The sequence below is a fragment of the Triturus cristatus genome, chromosome 3_2 (assembly GCF_964204655.1).
Source record: "Triturus cristatus chromosome 3_2, aTriCri1.1, whole genome shotgun sequence".
Taxonomy (NCBI): Eukaryota; Metazoa; Chordata; class Amphibia; order Caudata; family Salamandridae; genus Triturus; species Triturus cristatus.
The window spans coordinates 1,230,432,251-1,230,449,983 of record NC_140584.1 but is presented as its reverse complement, the minus strand read 5'-3'; positions in this window follow the sequence as shown (position 1 = coordinate 1,230,449,983).

The window sequence follows — 17,733 nt, the reverse complement described above, 5'->3', positions numbered from 1 at the left end:
ACACTATTCTTTTTATCCTAAGCAACTGCGAATAAGGAAGGTTGCGAATCAATGATGGGGAATGAAAACTCGAGAACAACAGTAGGTTGTTCCTGTCTGTGGGGTTGGAATTCACTGAGGTTGCTCGGAAATTAATGTTTTTAGTGATTAGTACATCCAGAAATGATAAATTGTCTTCATTGATATTGTATGTGAACTTGATGCGAGCGTTTTTCGTATTCAACTCATTAATTTGTATTTCCAGTAACTCCTAAGAGATTTTCCAAATCAGAAAGCTATCATCCATAAATCTGACATAAAATGCCAGATTGGAACTCCAAAGATGATCAGAAAAAATGTGGTTGTGTTCAAACTTTGACATAAATGTATTGGCATGAGATGGGGCGCCAGAAAAACCCATCGAAGTTCCGCTAGGGATACAGCCATACCATATACTCTTAAGTGCATTATAACCTCGTGGTAAATGCTAACTTTGGAATGGCTGCATCAAAACATGTCGTGTTTTGTGTCAAACATCTTGGACTACTACTCCCCCACCTGTTCTGGCGGCCGGGGTAGTATTCCACCCTTCTAGAGGGAGAGACATGTTCACACTGGTCCAACGTGGTAGAACTTTCCTGAGCCCTGGCATCACAAAATGGACGCCTCTGCCACAGACACGGCTCTGGCCTCCTGCTGCTGACCGAAACTCCGGCACGGGTGGCCTGGACAATAGGTTTCCTGTCAAAGGGGGGTGTAACCACCTCCCCAGACAGGCAGATGTGTATTGGGGCTGGGCGGGAGCACTATCTGGTGCTTTGAAGTCCTGCACTGGGGGCACATTTGGTGTCCCTGTGCATAGTCCAGTTCAAAGAGGTTGCAGGGGCTACCTGACCCTGCTCTGGCCCAAAACTGGACAAAGGAAATGGGTGGGGCCTTAGAGTTAGTCCATCCCCTAAACTTATTATAAGTATGGAAACCCAGTCCTTGTGACTTTAGATTAACCTGGACGAAACTCTGCAACATATATCCTGGACCTTTGACTTTCTATCACGACTAGAAGACTGAAGAAATCTCCCTTGGGGTCAAGGAGTGACTCCCCTGCTTGGCAGGATCCAAAGAAGCAACTGACTGGTCTGCATGGCTGAAGCTCCCACCGGACACCGAAGTCTTTGCATCACCAGAGGTGGATTTCCAGACTTCCCCGAGGCTACCCTGCATCCACAGCAAAGCTGAGGCCCGTGGCTATTGTGGGTGACGTGGAACCGTGACACCAGCACACCGTGATCTTTTGCAGCAACAGCATCTTCCTGGGATTCCTCGAAGTTCTTCTTTGGGCTCCGAGTAGCCCCAGCCTTGAACACCTCCTGCACCAAAGATTGCTGGCCTCCACTCCACGAGTGACCCATGGGCCAGTTTCAAGTGTGACCGCTTGAGGCTCCTTCGCGATCACTAGCCCGTTGGCTACCAGGTCCCCACGAAGGCAACTCCTCTTCTACTTGGGCTTTCCTGGTTGCTCCAGACGTGCCCAAACTTACCCTCGCTGGATGAGTCCCTCAGACCTTGCTGGTCGGCAACGCAGTCCTTTCTCTGAATTCCAGTGACTTGCCGTTGCTAAGGCTTGTTGGGTCCAATCTGGTTGCCAACACCGCAGCACTCAACAGACAGATGTTGTTTTTCTGCCACTGTACATCGATGAGTATGAAAAATTGCTGGTATGTACATTTCTTTGACATCCAGCACATAAATGGTGTTCTACTTTCTATTCTTGACATAAGGGTGTGTGTAGGCAAAACAACCAGCCACCATTGCATCATTGTGCACATGTGTTGGAGAGGAGTTGGCCTAACGGCTAGGGCGGTCAACCTCGAATCTGGGCAAATCACTTAGGGCCTCATGTAGGAAGCCAAATACCGGTCGGTAACGGCCGATTTTCGGTAATAATACCGTTACCGACCGGTATTTTGGCCATTGGTATGTAGGGGGACATATTTTGCTTTCGGAATTTACCGAATCGGTAAAAATACCGATTCGGTAATAATACCGAATCGGTAATGTTACCGAATCGGTAACTTTTCCGAATCGGTAATTTTACCGATTCGGTAAATTCCGAAAGCAAAATCGAGATGTAGGGGGAGTGTGTGTGTGTGTTTATGAGTCGGTATTTACCACCAACTTATAGTTGGTGGTAAATAATGAATGTATGTGTAAATGCATTTTTACGCGCGTAGCAGTGTGCAATGTGGCATACATACATGCCCTTAGGGCATGTATGTGTGCCACATGTGCACACATGGCCGAAACAGGGGTGCAACAGGGTGTCAATGTGACACCCTGCCACCCTTGTATGTGTTCCCCCCATTACCGAATCGGTATTCACCGATTCGGTAATGAGGCATACCTTCCCATCAATGGGAAGGTATGCCTCATTACCGAATCGGTAAATACCGATTCGGTAATCACCGACTAGTAACGAATCGGTAAAAATTACCGACTCATTACCTACATACGAGTTACCACTTCTTAAATACCGAGTCGGTACGGCTCGGTATTTAAGAAGTGGTAACTGGTACGCTACCTACATGAGGCCCTTAATCTCCTGTGCCTACCAAAAATGAATGTGTCCTCATGTAACGCAACTGGTGCAATGTAAAGCGCTCTGTTGCCAAATACCGAGTCAAGTTTGCACTATGTGAAACTCTGTAAAATAAATAAATGAATAAATAAAATGTGTCATCTTGTTGTCCAGACATAACGTTATGTTTGATTTGCAGATTCCAAAAGCATTGTCATGGTATCTGTGCTTCCCCCTCTTTCAAAGTGAGTCACAGGATAATTATCAAGATCATTTTGGAAATGAGAATGAGCCCTGTGCTCCTGTGTCCTGTTTTGTGGTTCCGTCGGGTGGCACACCACTGTCACATGGACACTGTAGATTGGATATGTGTTATCGTGTTGTAGTCTACATTATTCTTGGCTAGGAAGGGTTAGCACATTGTCCATGGTATACATTATTTACATTAGAAAAATGTATGATGTACTTTGTAGTGGCCTGCCTTACTTCATACCTTTTAAGTCTTACGTGAGTGTCTTAGAAGAAATTGGATGTTGTTTTTCTGCCACTGTACATCGATGAGTATGGAAAGGTGGTGGTATGTACATTTATACCATATATTTTACATTATACGGAATACTCTTATGTAGACATATTTCCCATTGCAATGTAGACATGACATGGGAATGTGCTCCACCATAACATCAGGACAGATGACAGTCCCTCATCCCATAGCATCATGGCAGATGACAGTCCCTCATCCCATAGTATCATGGCAGATGACAGTCCCTCATCCCATAGCATCACGACAGATGACAGTACCTCATTCCATAGCATCACTGCAGATGACAGTCCCTTATCCCATAGCATCACGACAGATGACAGTCCCTCATCCCATAGCATCATGACAGATGACAGCCCCTCATCCCATAGCATCATGACATAGCATCATGACATAGCATCATGACAGATGACAGTCCCTCATCCCATAGCATCATGGCAGATGACAGTCCCTCATCCCATAGCATCATGAAAGATGACAGTCCCTCATCCCATAGCATCGTGACAGATAACAGTCCCTCATCCCATAGCATCGTGATAGATGAGAGTCCCTCATCCCATAGGATCGTGACAGATGACAGTCCCTTATCCCATAGCATCGTGGCAGATGACAGTCCCTCATCCCATAGCATCATGGCAGATGACAGTCCCTCATCACATAGCATCATGAGAGATGACAGTACCTCATTCCATAGCATCACGGCAGATGACAGTCCCTTATCCCATAGCATCACGACAGATGACAGTCCCTCATCCCATAGCATCACGACAGATGACAGCCCCTCATCCCATAGCATCATGACATAGCATCATGACATAGCATCATGACAGATGACAGTCCCTCATCCCATAGCATCATGGCAGATGACAGTCCCTCATCCCATAGCATCACGACAGATGACAGCCCCTCATCCCATAGCATCATGACATAGCATCATGACATAGCATCATGACAGATGACAGTCCCTCATCCCATAGCATCATGGCAGATGACAGTCCCTCATCCCATAGCATCGTGACAGATGACAGTCCCTCATCCCATAGCATCGTGATAGATGAGAGTCCCTCATCCCATAGCATCGTGACAGATGACAGTCCCTTATCCCATAGCATTGTGACAGATGAGAGTCCCGCATCCCATAGCATCATGACAAATGACAGACCCTCATCCCATAGCATCATGACAGATGACAGTCCCTCATCCCATAGCATCATGACAGATGACAGTCCCTCATCCCATAGCATCATGGCAGATGAGAGTCCCTCATCCCATAGCATCATGACAGATGACAGTCCCTCATCCCATAGCATCGTGGTAGATGACTGTCCCTCAACCCATAGCATCATGGCAGATGAGAGTCCCTCATCCCATAGCATCATGACATATGACCGTCCCTCATCCCATACCATCATGACAGATGAGAGTCCCTCATCCCATAGCATCATGACATATGACAGTCCCTCATCCCATAGTATCATGGCAGATGACAGTCCCTCATCCCATAGCATCACGACAGATGACAGTCCCTCAATCTCAAAGCATCATGACAGATGACAGTCCCTCATCCCATAGCATCATGACAGATGAGAGTCCCTCATCCCATAGCATCATGACAGATGAGAGTCCCTCATCCCATAGCATCATGATAGATGACCGTCCCTCATCCCATAGCATCATGACAGATGACAGTCTCTCATCCCATAGCATTATGACAGATGACAGTTCCTCATCCCATAGCCTCATGGCAGATGACAGTCCCTCATTCCATAGCATCATGAGAGATGACAGTCCCTCATCCCATAGCCTCATGGCAGATGACAGTCCCTCATCCCATATCATCACGAAAGATGACAGTCACTCATTCCATAGCATCATGGCAGATGACAGTCTCTCATCCCATAGCATCATGACAGATGACAGTTCCTCATCCCATAGCCTCATGGCAGATGACAGTCCCTCATTCCATAGCATCATGAGAGATGACAGTCCCTCATCCCATAGCCTCATGGCAGATGACAGTCCCTCATCCCATATCATCACGAAAGATGACAGTCCTTCATTCCATAGCATCATGGCAGATGACAGTCCCTCATCCCATAGCATCATGATAGATGACCGTCCCTCATCCCATAGCATCATGACAGAGGACAGTCCCTCATCCCATAGCATCGTGGTAGATGAAAGTCCCTCAACCCATAGCATCATGGCAGATGAGAGTCCCTCATCCCATAGCATCATGACATATGACCGTCCCTCATCCCATACCATCATGACAGATGAGAGTCCCTCATCCCATAGCATCATGACATATGACAGTCCCTCATCCCATAGCATCATGACAGATGAGAGTCCCTCATCCCATAGCATCATGGCAGATGACAGTCCCTCATCCCATAGCATCACGACAGATGACAGTCCCTCAATCTCAAAGCATCATGACAGATGACAGTCCCTCATCCCAAAGCATCATGACAGATGACAGTCCCTCATCCCATAGCATCATGACAGATGACAGTCCCTCATCCCATAGCATCATGATAGATGACCGTCCCTCATCCCATAGCATCATGACAGATGACAGTCTCTCATCCCATAGCATCATGACAGATGACAGTTCCTCATCCCATAGCCTCATGGCAGATGACAGTCCCTCATTCCATAGCATCATGAGAGATGACAGTCCCTCATCCCATAGCCTCATGGCAGATGACAGTCCCTCATCCCATATCATCACGAAAGATGACAGTCCCTCATTCCATAGCATCATGGCAGATGACAGTCTCTCATCCCATAGCATCATGACAGATGCCAGTTCCTCATCCCATAGCCTCATGGCAGATGACAGTCCCTCATTCCATAGCATCATGAGAGATGACAGTCCCTCATCCCATAGCCTCATGGCAGATGACAGTCCCTCATCCCATATCATCACGAAAGATGACAGTCCCTCATTCCATAGCATCATGGCAGATGACAGTCCCTCATCCCATAGCATCATGACAGATGACAGTCCCTCATCCCATAGCATTGTGGTAGATGACAGTCCCTCATCCCATAGCCTCATGGCAGATGACAGTCCCTCATCCCATATCATCACGAAAGATGACAGTCCCTCATTCCATAGCATCATGGCAGATGACAGTCCATCATCCCATAGCATCATGGCAGATGACAGTCCCTCATCCCATAGAATCATGATAGATGACCGTCCCTCATCCCATAGCATCATGACAGATGACAGTCCCTCATCCCATAGCATCGTGGTAGATGAAAGTCCCTCAACCCATAGCATCATGGCAGATGAGAGTCCCTCATCCCATAGCATCATGACATATGACCGTCCCTCATCCCATACCATCATGACAGATGAGAGTCCCTCATCCCATAGCATCATGACATATGACAGTCCCTCATCCCATAGCATCATGACAGATGAGAGTCCCTCATCCCATAGCATCATGGCAGATGACAGTCCCTCATCCCATAGCATCACGACAGATGACAGTCCCTCAATCTCAAAGCATCATGACAGATGACAGTCCCTCAACCCATAGCATCATGACAGATGACAGTCCCTCATCCCATAGCATCATGGCAGATGACAGTCCCTCATCCCATAGCATCATGATAGATGACCGTCCCTCATCCCATAGCATCATGACAGATGACAGTCTCTCATCCCATAGCATCATGACAGATGACAGTTCCTCATCCCATAGCCTCATGGCAGATGACAGTCCCTCATTCCATAGCATCATGAGAGATGACAGTCCCTCATCCCATAGCCTCATGGCAGATGACAGTCCCTCTTCCCATATCATCACGAAAGATGACAGTCCCTCATTCCATAGCATCATGGCAGATGACAGTCTCTCATCCCATAGCATCATGACAGATGACAGTTCCTCATCCCATAGCCTCATGGCAGATGACAGTCCCTCATTCCATAGCATCATGAGAGATGACAGTCCCTCATCCCATAGCCTCATGGCAGATGACAGTCCCTCATCCCATATCATCACGAAAGATGACAGTCCCTCATTCCATAGCATCATGGCAGATGACAGTCCCTCATCCCATAGCATCATGACAGATGACAGTCCCTCATCCCATAGCATTGTGGTAGATGACAGTCCCTCATCCCATAGCCTCATGGCAGATGACAGTCCCTCATCCCATATCATCACGAAAGATGACAGTCCCTCATTCCATAGCATCATGGCAGATGACAGTCCATCATCCCATAGCATCATGGCAGATGACAGTCCCTCATCCCATAGCATCATGACAGATGACAGTCCCTCATCCCATAGCATCATGGCAGATGACAGTCCCTCATCCCATAGCATCATGACAGATGACAGTCCCTCATTCCATAGCATCATGAGAGATGACAGTCCCTCATCCCATAGCATCATGACAGATGACAGTCTCTCATCCCATAGCATCATGACAGATGACAGTTCCTCATCCCATAGCCTCATGGCAGATGACAGTCCCTCATTCCATAGCATCATGAGAGATGACAGTCCCTCATCCCATAGCCTCATGGCAGATGACAGTCCCTCATCCCATATCATCACGAAAGATGACAGTCCCTCATTCCATAGCATCATGGCAGATGACAGTCCCTCATCCCATAGCATCATGATAGATGACCGTCCCTCATCCCATAGCATCATGACAGATGACAGTCCCTCATCCCATAGCGTCATGACAGATGACCGTCCCTCATCCCATAGCATCATGACAGATGACAGTCCCTCATCCCATAGCGTCATGACAGATGACCGTCCCTCATCCCATAGCATCATGACAGATGTCAGTCCCTCATCCCATAGCGTCATGACAGATGACAGTCCCTCATTCCATAGCATCATGACCGATGACAGTCCCTCATCCCATAGCGTCATGACAGATGACAGTCCCTCATTCCATAGCATCATGGCAGATGACAGTCCCTCATCCCATCATACTTGCTTGTTGATGTGGGTCACACTGTCTTAGTCAGTGTCCACATGTGTGACTTGTTAACTATATGTTGTACTTTTGTTGTTATATATGTGAAAAGTATATGGGGTCACAGCAACAACGTATGCACAGTGGTATTCAACACCAAACCAATTTGACATTGTTGTCCACCATGATTGAGAGCCTTGTGGTCTGTCGTATGTTTGAGACGTACTTAATAACAAGCAGGCCATTCCCATAGGTCCCATTCCGGAAACGCTAACTGATGGCAGATGTATGGAAGATGTAGGAGCTGTGCACACTGCCAGGGTAGTTTGCAATTATGAATAAGCCCAGATAGTCTAAAATTGCCTGCACATTCATTGAATAGGTGTGCTGCCTCTTGCGGTATATGTGTGCAGTTTCTGCAGGAGGCACAAGTTACACATAGGTGCCGTCCATTCCCCCCAACAACTGTGGCAATCCAGCCATGGCATGAAAGCTGTGCCTGGTGTCCTGCCGATGCTGCGCAGTGGTGGAGAAGGAGAGGTACTGTGGCGTGAGGCTTATGACGGTGTCCATGGCATTGTGGAGGCCTCTGGAGAAGGCTGGTATACTCCTGCCGCTCTGGTGGTGCTGGGTTGGAAAGTTCCTGACACCAGCGTGTGCAGGACAGCGAGTAGCTTGGCCTCTGGATGGACGTTGCTGCAGCCTTGGCGCATTCTGGTTCAGGACGTAAACAATGGACCCCCGCTTAAGCCTGTAATGGGCAATATTATCCTCTCGCCTGAGGTCAGCGAGGGTGACCCTCAATGGTGTATCTGCTCCCGTCTGGCGCTGGCTCTGTGGTGGAGGTGATGGTGGTGGTGGTCTCCTTGGCGCAGCAGAAGTTTGGTGGCATAGTTGAACTTGCCAAGGATGGTTTGAGTCTGTTCTACTTTTAAACAAGTGTGTCAGCATCATTCTTAAGACCAAATATTTCCTTGAGGTAAAATACTGTTGCTGCTGAGACCTAGCGGCAGTTTTTCACTTTTAGTGACGTTCAAGAAGATCCTTGTACATATGGGTTTGTGTTTTTGTGGGTGTTTTACCGTCGGAACGCATACCTTGCATATCATATTCAGAAAGTCCCGCGTGCCAAACTGGCGTTGTTTAAAATAGGCGCTGGCTGTGAAAAGTGATGCTAGAGGGGTCTGGCAGCACTTTGTAAATATGGCGATAAAGAAAGCTGCGGAATGAAAATTGACGATACGTAGCATTAAATCCTTGTAAATACGCCCCAGAGTCATTAGGCTCTGAATGTCTTGAATGCTTTCCAAGGCTTGTAAGACCCCTCTTATCTGTGCCTTCCATGTTACTTGAGTAGAAAACAGGAAACCAATGAAACTGATAATGAACACTCAGGGGCGAAGCCTGGTCGGTAAGATTGGGGGGTGAGCTCCAGATGTTCTGAGACTGGCATATAATCTTTGAATACATTCTACAAGAAGCAGCGTGTGTGAGGAGGGGTGGGCGGAATTTGCGAAAGTGACTTTCCCAAATTATCGCGAAAATGTTAAAAATTTCCGCACACAACCGGAAATATCGCGAAAATGCGGAAATTTTTTTCCTGCCTGTTCGGGGTATTTTCTGCGTGGTCGCGGCTCGCCAACTTACCCATGCGGTTGCTTGCGGGCGTGGCCATCTTGTTTTCACTCTTCTCGCAGTGCATGATCGTGAGAAGAAAGACATGATCGCGCGACTAATGACATTTCTGCAGGCGCGAACTGTCGCGAGACAGCGCAAATGGCTACCAACAATCCAACATCTTATGGAGAACGCGACCGGATCGGGAAAACTTGTCGGCGAACGCGGGGATTCAGGTAAGGCGATCGCACGCGAGAATGTATTATTTTACAGCGCGAGCAAGAAACAAATTATCGCTAAACTGCAGAATGCGGAAATTTTGACATTTTCGCGCTCTCCGCAGAATGCGAAAATGCCAAATTATCGCAATTTCCGCGACCGGAACGGAAATTTAGCCCACCCCTAGTGTGAGGGGCCTTGGGCCATGGAGAGGGGGAGGAATGCGGGCTGGCATGCGTACTAAGAGAGAAGTCACTTGTCGTAAAATAACCAATATTTTGAGAACTTTGAAAACCAGGAGGAAGAGAGCACATCCCAGGTGAAATGTGACTGACATCTCACAACACCAAACTGAAAAGCAACTGGACCCAGCTATGTATCTGAAAATACACCCCAAACAACCACCCTGAAGCTACACCCCTGTGAACAATATTTAAAATGTTTGGTATAGAAAGGCCGAAATAATACGTTCTTTGTGTCCTTAGGTGAAGGAATAGAAACAGAAAAGGTGCACTGAGGCAGACTCACTGCACACTTACTATAGGGTTACATTCCTCTAGAAAGGGCCCAGTTTAGAAGTGCAGATACCACCGGGAAGAGAGGGTTTAGGTGGAAATGATTCTTTTGTGGGGTGATTTCAACCTTCGCTTGTGTCCCTTCCATCCCAAAAAACGATGGCCCTGGTAAGCACCGATGAGAGCGATATAAGACACTCCTTACGCACATGTTATGGAGACACATTTAATGAGTAACTTGTTAAATGTGATTTGGAGTTTGCAATGAATTCTGTAATCCAGCTGTGGCGTTTAATAGCACCTTTAAAGCAGGAGGGGGCAGCGCAATAGACTTTATGCTGCTTCACAATCTATTCTCTGCATTCGTCTCAAAATGTGTTACATGTGATATCGCGATAAGTGAAGGAGAGATTTGAACATCAGCCCTTCTAGACACCAGGCTGAGACCGAGAGGTCCCAACTGCTGGGGATTGTCTGCCTCAATGGATCTGCCCTGCGCTGGTCACTGGGAAACCCCAAAACATTTCTAGAGCACTTAACTACCACTCAGAGTGAAGCCTTTGCGATTGGATGATACAGCGGGGACACAAGACGTCACTGACGCCTCCGCGTCCGCTACAAAGGGCATCAAGAAGGGACACGTGCGCACCGGAAGCAAGGGACGCCAGAGCAGAGGGGATGGCTTGACCCAGCATGCACCAGGGCCTGCAAGAAATGAAAGGTCGCCCCAGGGGTACCCACTGTAGACGGGCATTGCCTGAAAGAGCCATGCCATCAGGCATGCCTGAATGAAGATGCCACGGCTGCCTGGCGCGCGATGAGCCCTTCCTGAGAGAGGCCCGAGCCCTCCCTTGAGCTGCCATCAGTGACGCTGAATGGGCTCAATATTCAATCTATATTCAAACCCTGGCGGGTTTTCTTTTACTGCATCTGCGTCTGATTCCTCAATAAATATTTTCCCCATGAAGATTTATCTATCCGACATTTACCCTTGAGGAGGTTACTTTGGCTTTAAGAGTGAGTAAAGGGTAGGCCTGAGCAAAATTTCCGTTCCGTTCGCGGAATTTGCGATAATTTGGCATTTCCGCGTTCCGCGGAGAACGCGGAAATGTCAAAATTTCCGCATTCCGCAGCTTTGTGATAATTTGGTTCTTGCTCGCGCTGTAAAATAATACATTCTCGCGCGCGCGCGATTGCCTTACCTGAATCCCCGCGTTCGCCGACAAGTTTACCCGATCCGGTCGCGTTCTCCATGAGATGTTGTATTGTTTTAGCCATTTGCGCTATCTCGCGACAGTTCGCGTCCGCAGTGACGTCATGCGTCGCGCGATCACGTCTTTTTTCTCGCGATCATGCACCGTGAGACAACTGAAAACAAGATGGCCGCGCCCGCAAGCAACCACATGGGTATGTTGGCGACCCGCAACCATGCAGAAAATCTCGCGAACATGCCGGAAAAAAACTTCCGCATCTTCGCGATATTTCCGCTTGTTTGCGGAGATTTTTAACATTTTCGCGATAATTTGCGAAAGTCGCTTTTGCAAATTCCGCCCACCCCTAGTAAAGGGGCCAAGCACCGGGCCCAGATAGCATTCCTGTCACCTTTTTTAAATATAACATCGGTTTACGGGGCGCTCTTTGACTCTGCTTTTTAGAGCCTGGGGTACTGCTGGGTTTTTATTTACTTGGACAGAATCTCTTATTGCCCCTGTATATGAGAAGAGGGACCGTAATCACCCTACCCAATATAGACCAATCTCCCTCTCAGATTATTTGCTTCAGGCTGCTGGTCATATCCCTCTGAAGAGATCGCCGGATTGGGCTGATTCTAATAACATTACATGAGACTCACTCAATGGCTTCCGTTCAGGAGTAGGGAAGACTGATCAAACTTTACACTTGAATCTTTTAATCGGGAAAACCATCCGCACACAAAACAAGGCCACATGTGTCTTGCATTTGTAGATTTAACATCTGCATTTGATTGTGTTGTGCATGACAAACAGTGGCGGCTCGCAGTGGGCGTGCTGCGGGGCGGTGAGGCGGGGCGTTGGAGGGGCAGTGTTGGGGGTAGCAAGCATGGACATACGATGGAACGCAGTAAAGTAATTATTAAGTTCCCCCATTCCATCTTACGCCCGTGTTTTCTACGCCCTCCACCCTGCCCCGCCTCACTGCCCCACAGCACGCCCTATGTGATCCACCACTGATAACAAACGATGGATTATCATGTACGTGCCTCACCGCCTCGCAGCACGCCCTATGCGATCTGCCACTGATGACAAACGATGGATTATCATGTACGCGCCCCACCACCCTGCGGTTCAGTGACTAAATATCGAGGGACAAAATATCGACTATACAAAAAATCGACACTAAAATATCGAGGGACAGAATATCGACTCCCTATCTACAAACAGGTAAGTACTAAAATATCGATTCCAAAATATAGACTGTCAAAATATAGTTAGCCAAAATATCGAATTTTTTAAATGTATTAAAAATAATATAAAATGAATTAAATATTAAAAACAATTAAATAAAACATACATAATATAATATAAAATAGCTTAAAATGTAAACATAATATAAGTAATTTAAAAAAGTAGAAATGTTGTTGGATACTGAGAGCGTAAAAATTACTATTCCCACTCCAGTGAGTGCAACAGTAGGGAAAGCGTTGGATAGCGTAGGGGTAAAAATTACTATTCCCACTCCAGTGAGTGCAACAGTAGGGAAAGCGTTGGATAGCGTAGAGGTAAAAATTACTATTCCCACTCCAGTGAGTGCAACAGTAGGGAAAACGTTGGATAGCGTAGGGGTAAAAATTACTATTCCCACTCCAGAGAGTGCAACAGTAGGGAAAGCGTTGGATAGCGTAGGGGTAAAAATTACTATTCCCACTCTAGTGTGTGCAACAGTAGGGAAAACGTTGGATAGCGTAGGGGTAAAAATTACTATTCCCACTCCAGAGAGTGCAACAGTAGGGAAAGCGTTGGATAGCATAGGGGTAAAAATTACTATTCTCACTCCAGTGAGTGCAACTGTAGGGAAAGTGTTGGATAGCGTAGGGGTAAAAATTACTATTCCCACTCCAGAGAGTGCAACAGTAGGGAAAGCGTTGGATAGCGTAGAGGTAAAAATTACTATTCCCACTCCAGTGAGTGCAACAGTAGGGAAAACGTTGGATAGCGTAGGGGTACAAATTACTATTCCCACTCCAGTGAGTGCAACAGTAGGGAAAGTGTTGGATAGCGTAGGGGTAAAAATTACTATTCCCACTCCAGAGAGTGCAACAGTAGGGAAAGCGTTGGATAGCGTAGAGGTAAAAATTACTATTCCCACTCCAGAGAGTGCAACAGTAGGGAAAGCGTTGGATAGCGTAGAGGTAAAAATTACTATTCCCACTCCAGTGAGTGCAACAGTAGGAAAACGTTGGATAGCGTAGGGGTAAAAATTACTATTCCAACTCCAAACAGTGCAACAGTAGGGAAAGCGTTGGATAGCGTAGAGGTAAAAATTACTATTCCCACTCCAGAGAGTGCAAAAGTAGGGAAAGTAATGATTTAAATTAAATATAAGATGACATTAATTATCAATACTGATAAAAAGTTAATTAAAAATAATTACCAATTAATAACAATTAATTACCATTTAAAAATATTAATTATCAATTGATAACAATTTAATACCAATTATTAATAATTAATTACCAATTACAAATTAATTATCAATTATCAATACACATGAATAAAAAATTAATTATTTACTTTATTACAATTAATTTACTTCCCACCCAATTCCCCTACAAACCCACAACCCGCTCCTATTAATAACAAATACAATTAACATAATTATCAATTAATCAATTAATATAAATTAATTACCAATTAATAAAAATAAATTACCAATTAATAATTAATTATCAATTAATTAATTATCAAAACATATAAATATAATTAACATTTAATTAACCGTAATTAAATTACTTCCCACCCTATTCCCCTATAAACCCACAACCCGCTACGGAATTAAATTATGCAATAATTAAATTACATAACATTCATTTGTTTAAATAAATTAAACATACTTTACAACAATAATACATCATTTTAACACAAATACTACCATACATAACACAAAAAAAATTCGATATTATGGTAATCTATATTTTAAAATTCGATATTATGGTATTCGATATTTTTAAGGTCTATATTTTGGTAATCTATATTTTTAAGGTCTATATTTTGGTAATCGATATTTTGTACCCCAATTTCGATACCCTGACCTATCTATATTTTGTAGAGTCGATATTCTGTCCACTCTATAATTTAACTTCGATATTCTGGGCAGTCGATATTTTGGAATCGATATTTTGGGTGTTTACCCCACCCTGCAGCACGCACTATGCGATCCGCCACTGATGACAAACGATGGATTATCATGTACGCGCCTCACCGCCCCGCAGCACGCCCTATGCGATCCGTCACTGATGACAAACGATGAATTATCATGTACGCGCCTCAACGCCCCCCAGCACGCCCTATGCGATCCGCCACTGATGACAAACGATGGATTATCATGGACGCGCCTCATTGCCCCGCAGCACGCCCTATGCGATCCGCCACTGATGACAAACGATGGATTATCATGTACGCGCCTCACCGCCCCGCAGCACGCCCTATGCGATCCGCCACTGATGACAAACGATGGATTATCATGGACGCGCCTCACCGCCCCACAGCACGCCCTATGCGATCCACCACTGATGACAAACGATGGATTATCATGTACGCGCCTTACCGCCCCGCAGCACGCCCTATGCGATCCGCCACTGATGACAAACGATGGATTATCATGTACGCGCCTCACTGCCCCGCAGCACGCCCTATGCGATCCTCCACTGATGACAAATGATGGATTATCATGGACGACTTGAGGGTAGACCCATCAATAGTCAATTTCCTGAGAGAGTTGTTTTCGGTAAGCAGGGCTAGAATGCACTACGGGCTAAAAGGGAAATGTACGCAGCCATTCAGCATAGAGAGAGGGGTCTGTTGTCTTGCTCCCTTTCTGTTTAATTTATGTATAAACACACTGGGTGATGTTTTAGGAAGCAGATGTAAGGATCTCCCCCAAGTTGGCCACCGACCTATTCCGGCCCTCCTCTATGCTGGTGATGCCATGCTTGAGGCCCGTATCCGCTGCGCCTACAGCGTCTTCTCAACCAGTTTGTTAGGTTTACGCAGGATTTGGGATTACAACTCAATATAAGTAAAATCATTAAACTTGGGAAAAGAAAAATTCCGTGATATACTGATTGAGAGCGTTAAGATCAATTCTACATCGGATTTTTTTGATTTAAAGTGGACTTGGCCATGTGCTCTCAAGGCCAGAAGGCTCCAGTCCGTGAACCCATTTCAGCCCTCTGCATTTCTCTAGGAAACTGAGGAAAAAGTCCCCATGAGAGATGATGACTATATTTAAGGCACAACAGTACACTGAACTAAGGGCCGCGCCCGCACGACACTGCGCCCGCCATGGTGACGCCATGAGTCAAGATGGGAGAAAAAACTTCAAAATGCAGTTTATCGAGAGCTTACTGTGAATTGGGCTGTTCCGTATACTGACAGTGGAAACGGAAGGTCGTGAGGAGCCGTGAGGAGTCCTGGTGGTCCTGTATTGCAGCGCTCGGCGCGGTGAGCACCGTGGGGCCAGAACTACACTACCCACAATTCCGTGAGGGGCACTTCCACCCACAGCGCGCCCGGAGGCGCAGAAAAGCCGCGAGGATTCCCCGCGTCGCGGGACGCGCGCGGGCGTCGCCGGGCTGAGCCCGGGCAGAGGGCGGGCCGTCTGTGGCCGTCCGGGGCAGACCGAGGCTGGGCTGGGCCACGACCCTTGTGACTTTATCCTGGACACGTGAGTTCGCTGTTAATCCTACACTTGGAGGAATTGGATTGTAGTGGTCTGGCGTGTCTCTTAGCCCTGATATTGGGCCAATAATTTTGACTGGGTGTAGTATATACCTCTTTGGTTTGGGGCTGGCACTGTCATCTGTGTACTGACTATGTCGAGCACCAAAACGGATATATGTACAGTTGCGGCTGGCCCCATGGATAATTACCTAGTGAAAGTGGTCAATAAAATCAATAATGACCGCAGACTATCTCTTGGGAGGGGGGGCACCCTTGTTCACCCTGATACTTCTTGTATACCTGTGGATGTTAACCCTGTTGACGATATGAACAGTGTTCGAGCTAGTCCACTCATAACTGTAGAAAGCCAGGTTGTCCTTGAGAACTTGGTAGATTGTCTCGATCCTCCGGATCTGGCTACCGCTGCAACTGAGGATGTTCTCCCCAGTCCAAGTCCAATGAGAGCGTGTAGAAAACAATTAAACAAAAGGGGGGGGGAGACCCACTAAAAAAAGGATAGAAGCCTTACACAAAGCCCAAAATAGTATTGCCTCTGGGTCGGGTCTACAGGAAACAAGTAGTTTGGGTGGTAATATTCTAGATCCAGCTCAATTTGTTTCACTCATTGCTACTCTTGAGGCTAAATTTGAGACTCTGTTAGCTGAGCACACGCAATCCTTACTGCTCCAATTACAAAACACTAACAAGGAAGTACAAAGGCTTGGTGATCTGGTAGCGAAACTTTTGCCAGGTCGTGGGGTATCTAAGTCATCAGATATTGGCTGTGCTGGGGTCCCTAATGATAATTTAAATAAACCGTCGCCACTACCTTCCCAGGCACCCGCTCCTCTAGTTTCTGCCTGTTCTGATCCTCCACCTCCCATTATTCCAGTTAAGCCACCCTCAGCGGGACAAGGTGGTACTTTTACCCCTAGACATGGTATTTCCTCAGGTTTTACCAATCTCCCTCCTGAGTGTGCTCCTTATGTAGTCGTCTTGACTAATGTGCCTGTTTTAGGAAACTCGCACGCCCATACTAGTGAGGAAACACATGAGTCGCTAAAAAATAAAACTGTAGATTGGCTCAACAGTAGATGTGGCTTTCCAGTGCATCTTGCAGATCAAATTATCTCTACTAGAAGTACTAAGTGGATTGGTCCGTCTCAGAAAAGCTGCGGTGGGGACTGTGTTATAGTTAATTTTAGATCCCCACAACATGTTAATACAGTCCTGATACGTGCAGCTTCCTTGACGACCGGAAATACTAGTGTGTGTGCGCGCCCGTTGGGTTATTTTTATAAATGTTATGGGAGTGTCCTAAATAGACCGGCTTTGAAACCCCTTGTAACCAGGGCTCCCCAGAGATCTATAGAACCACAGTGGGATAATATGGCAACTTTTTGCAGGGAA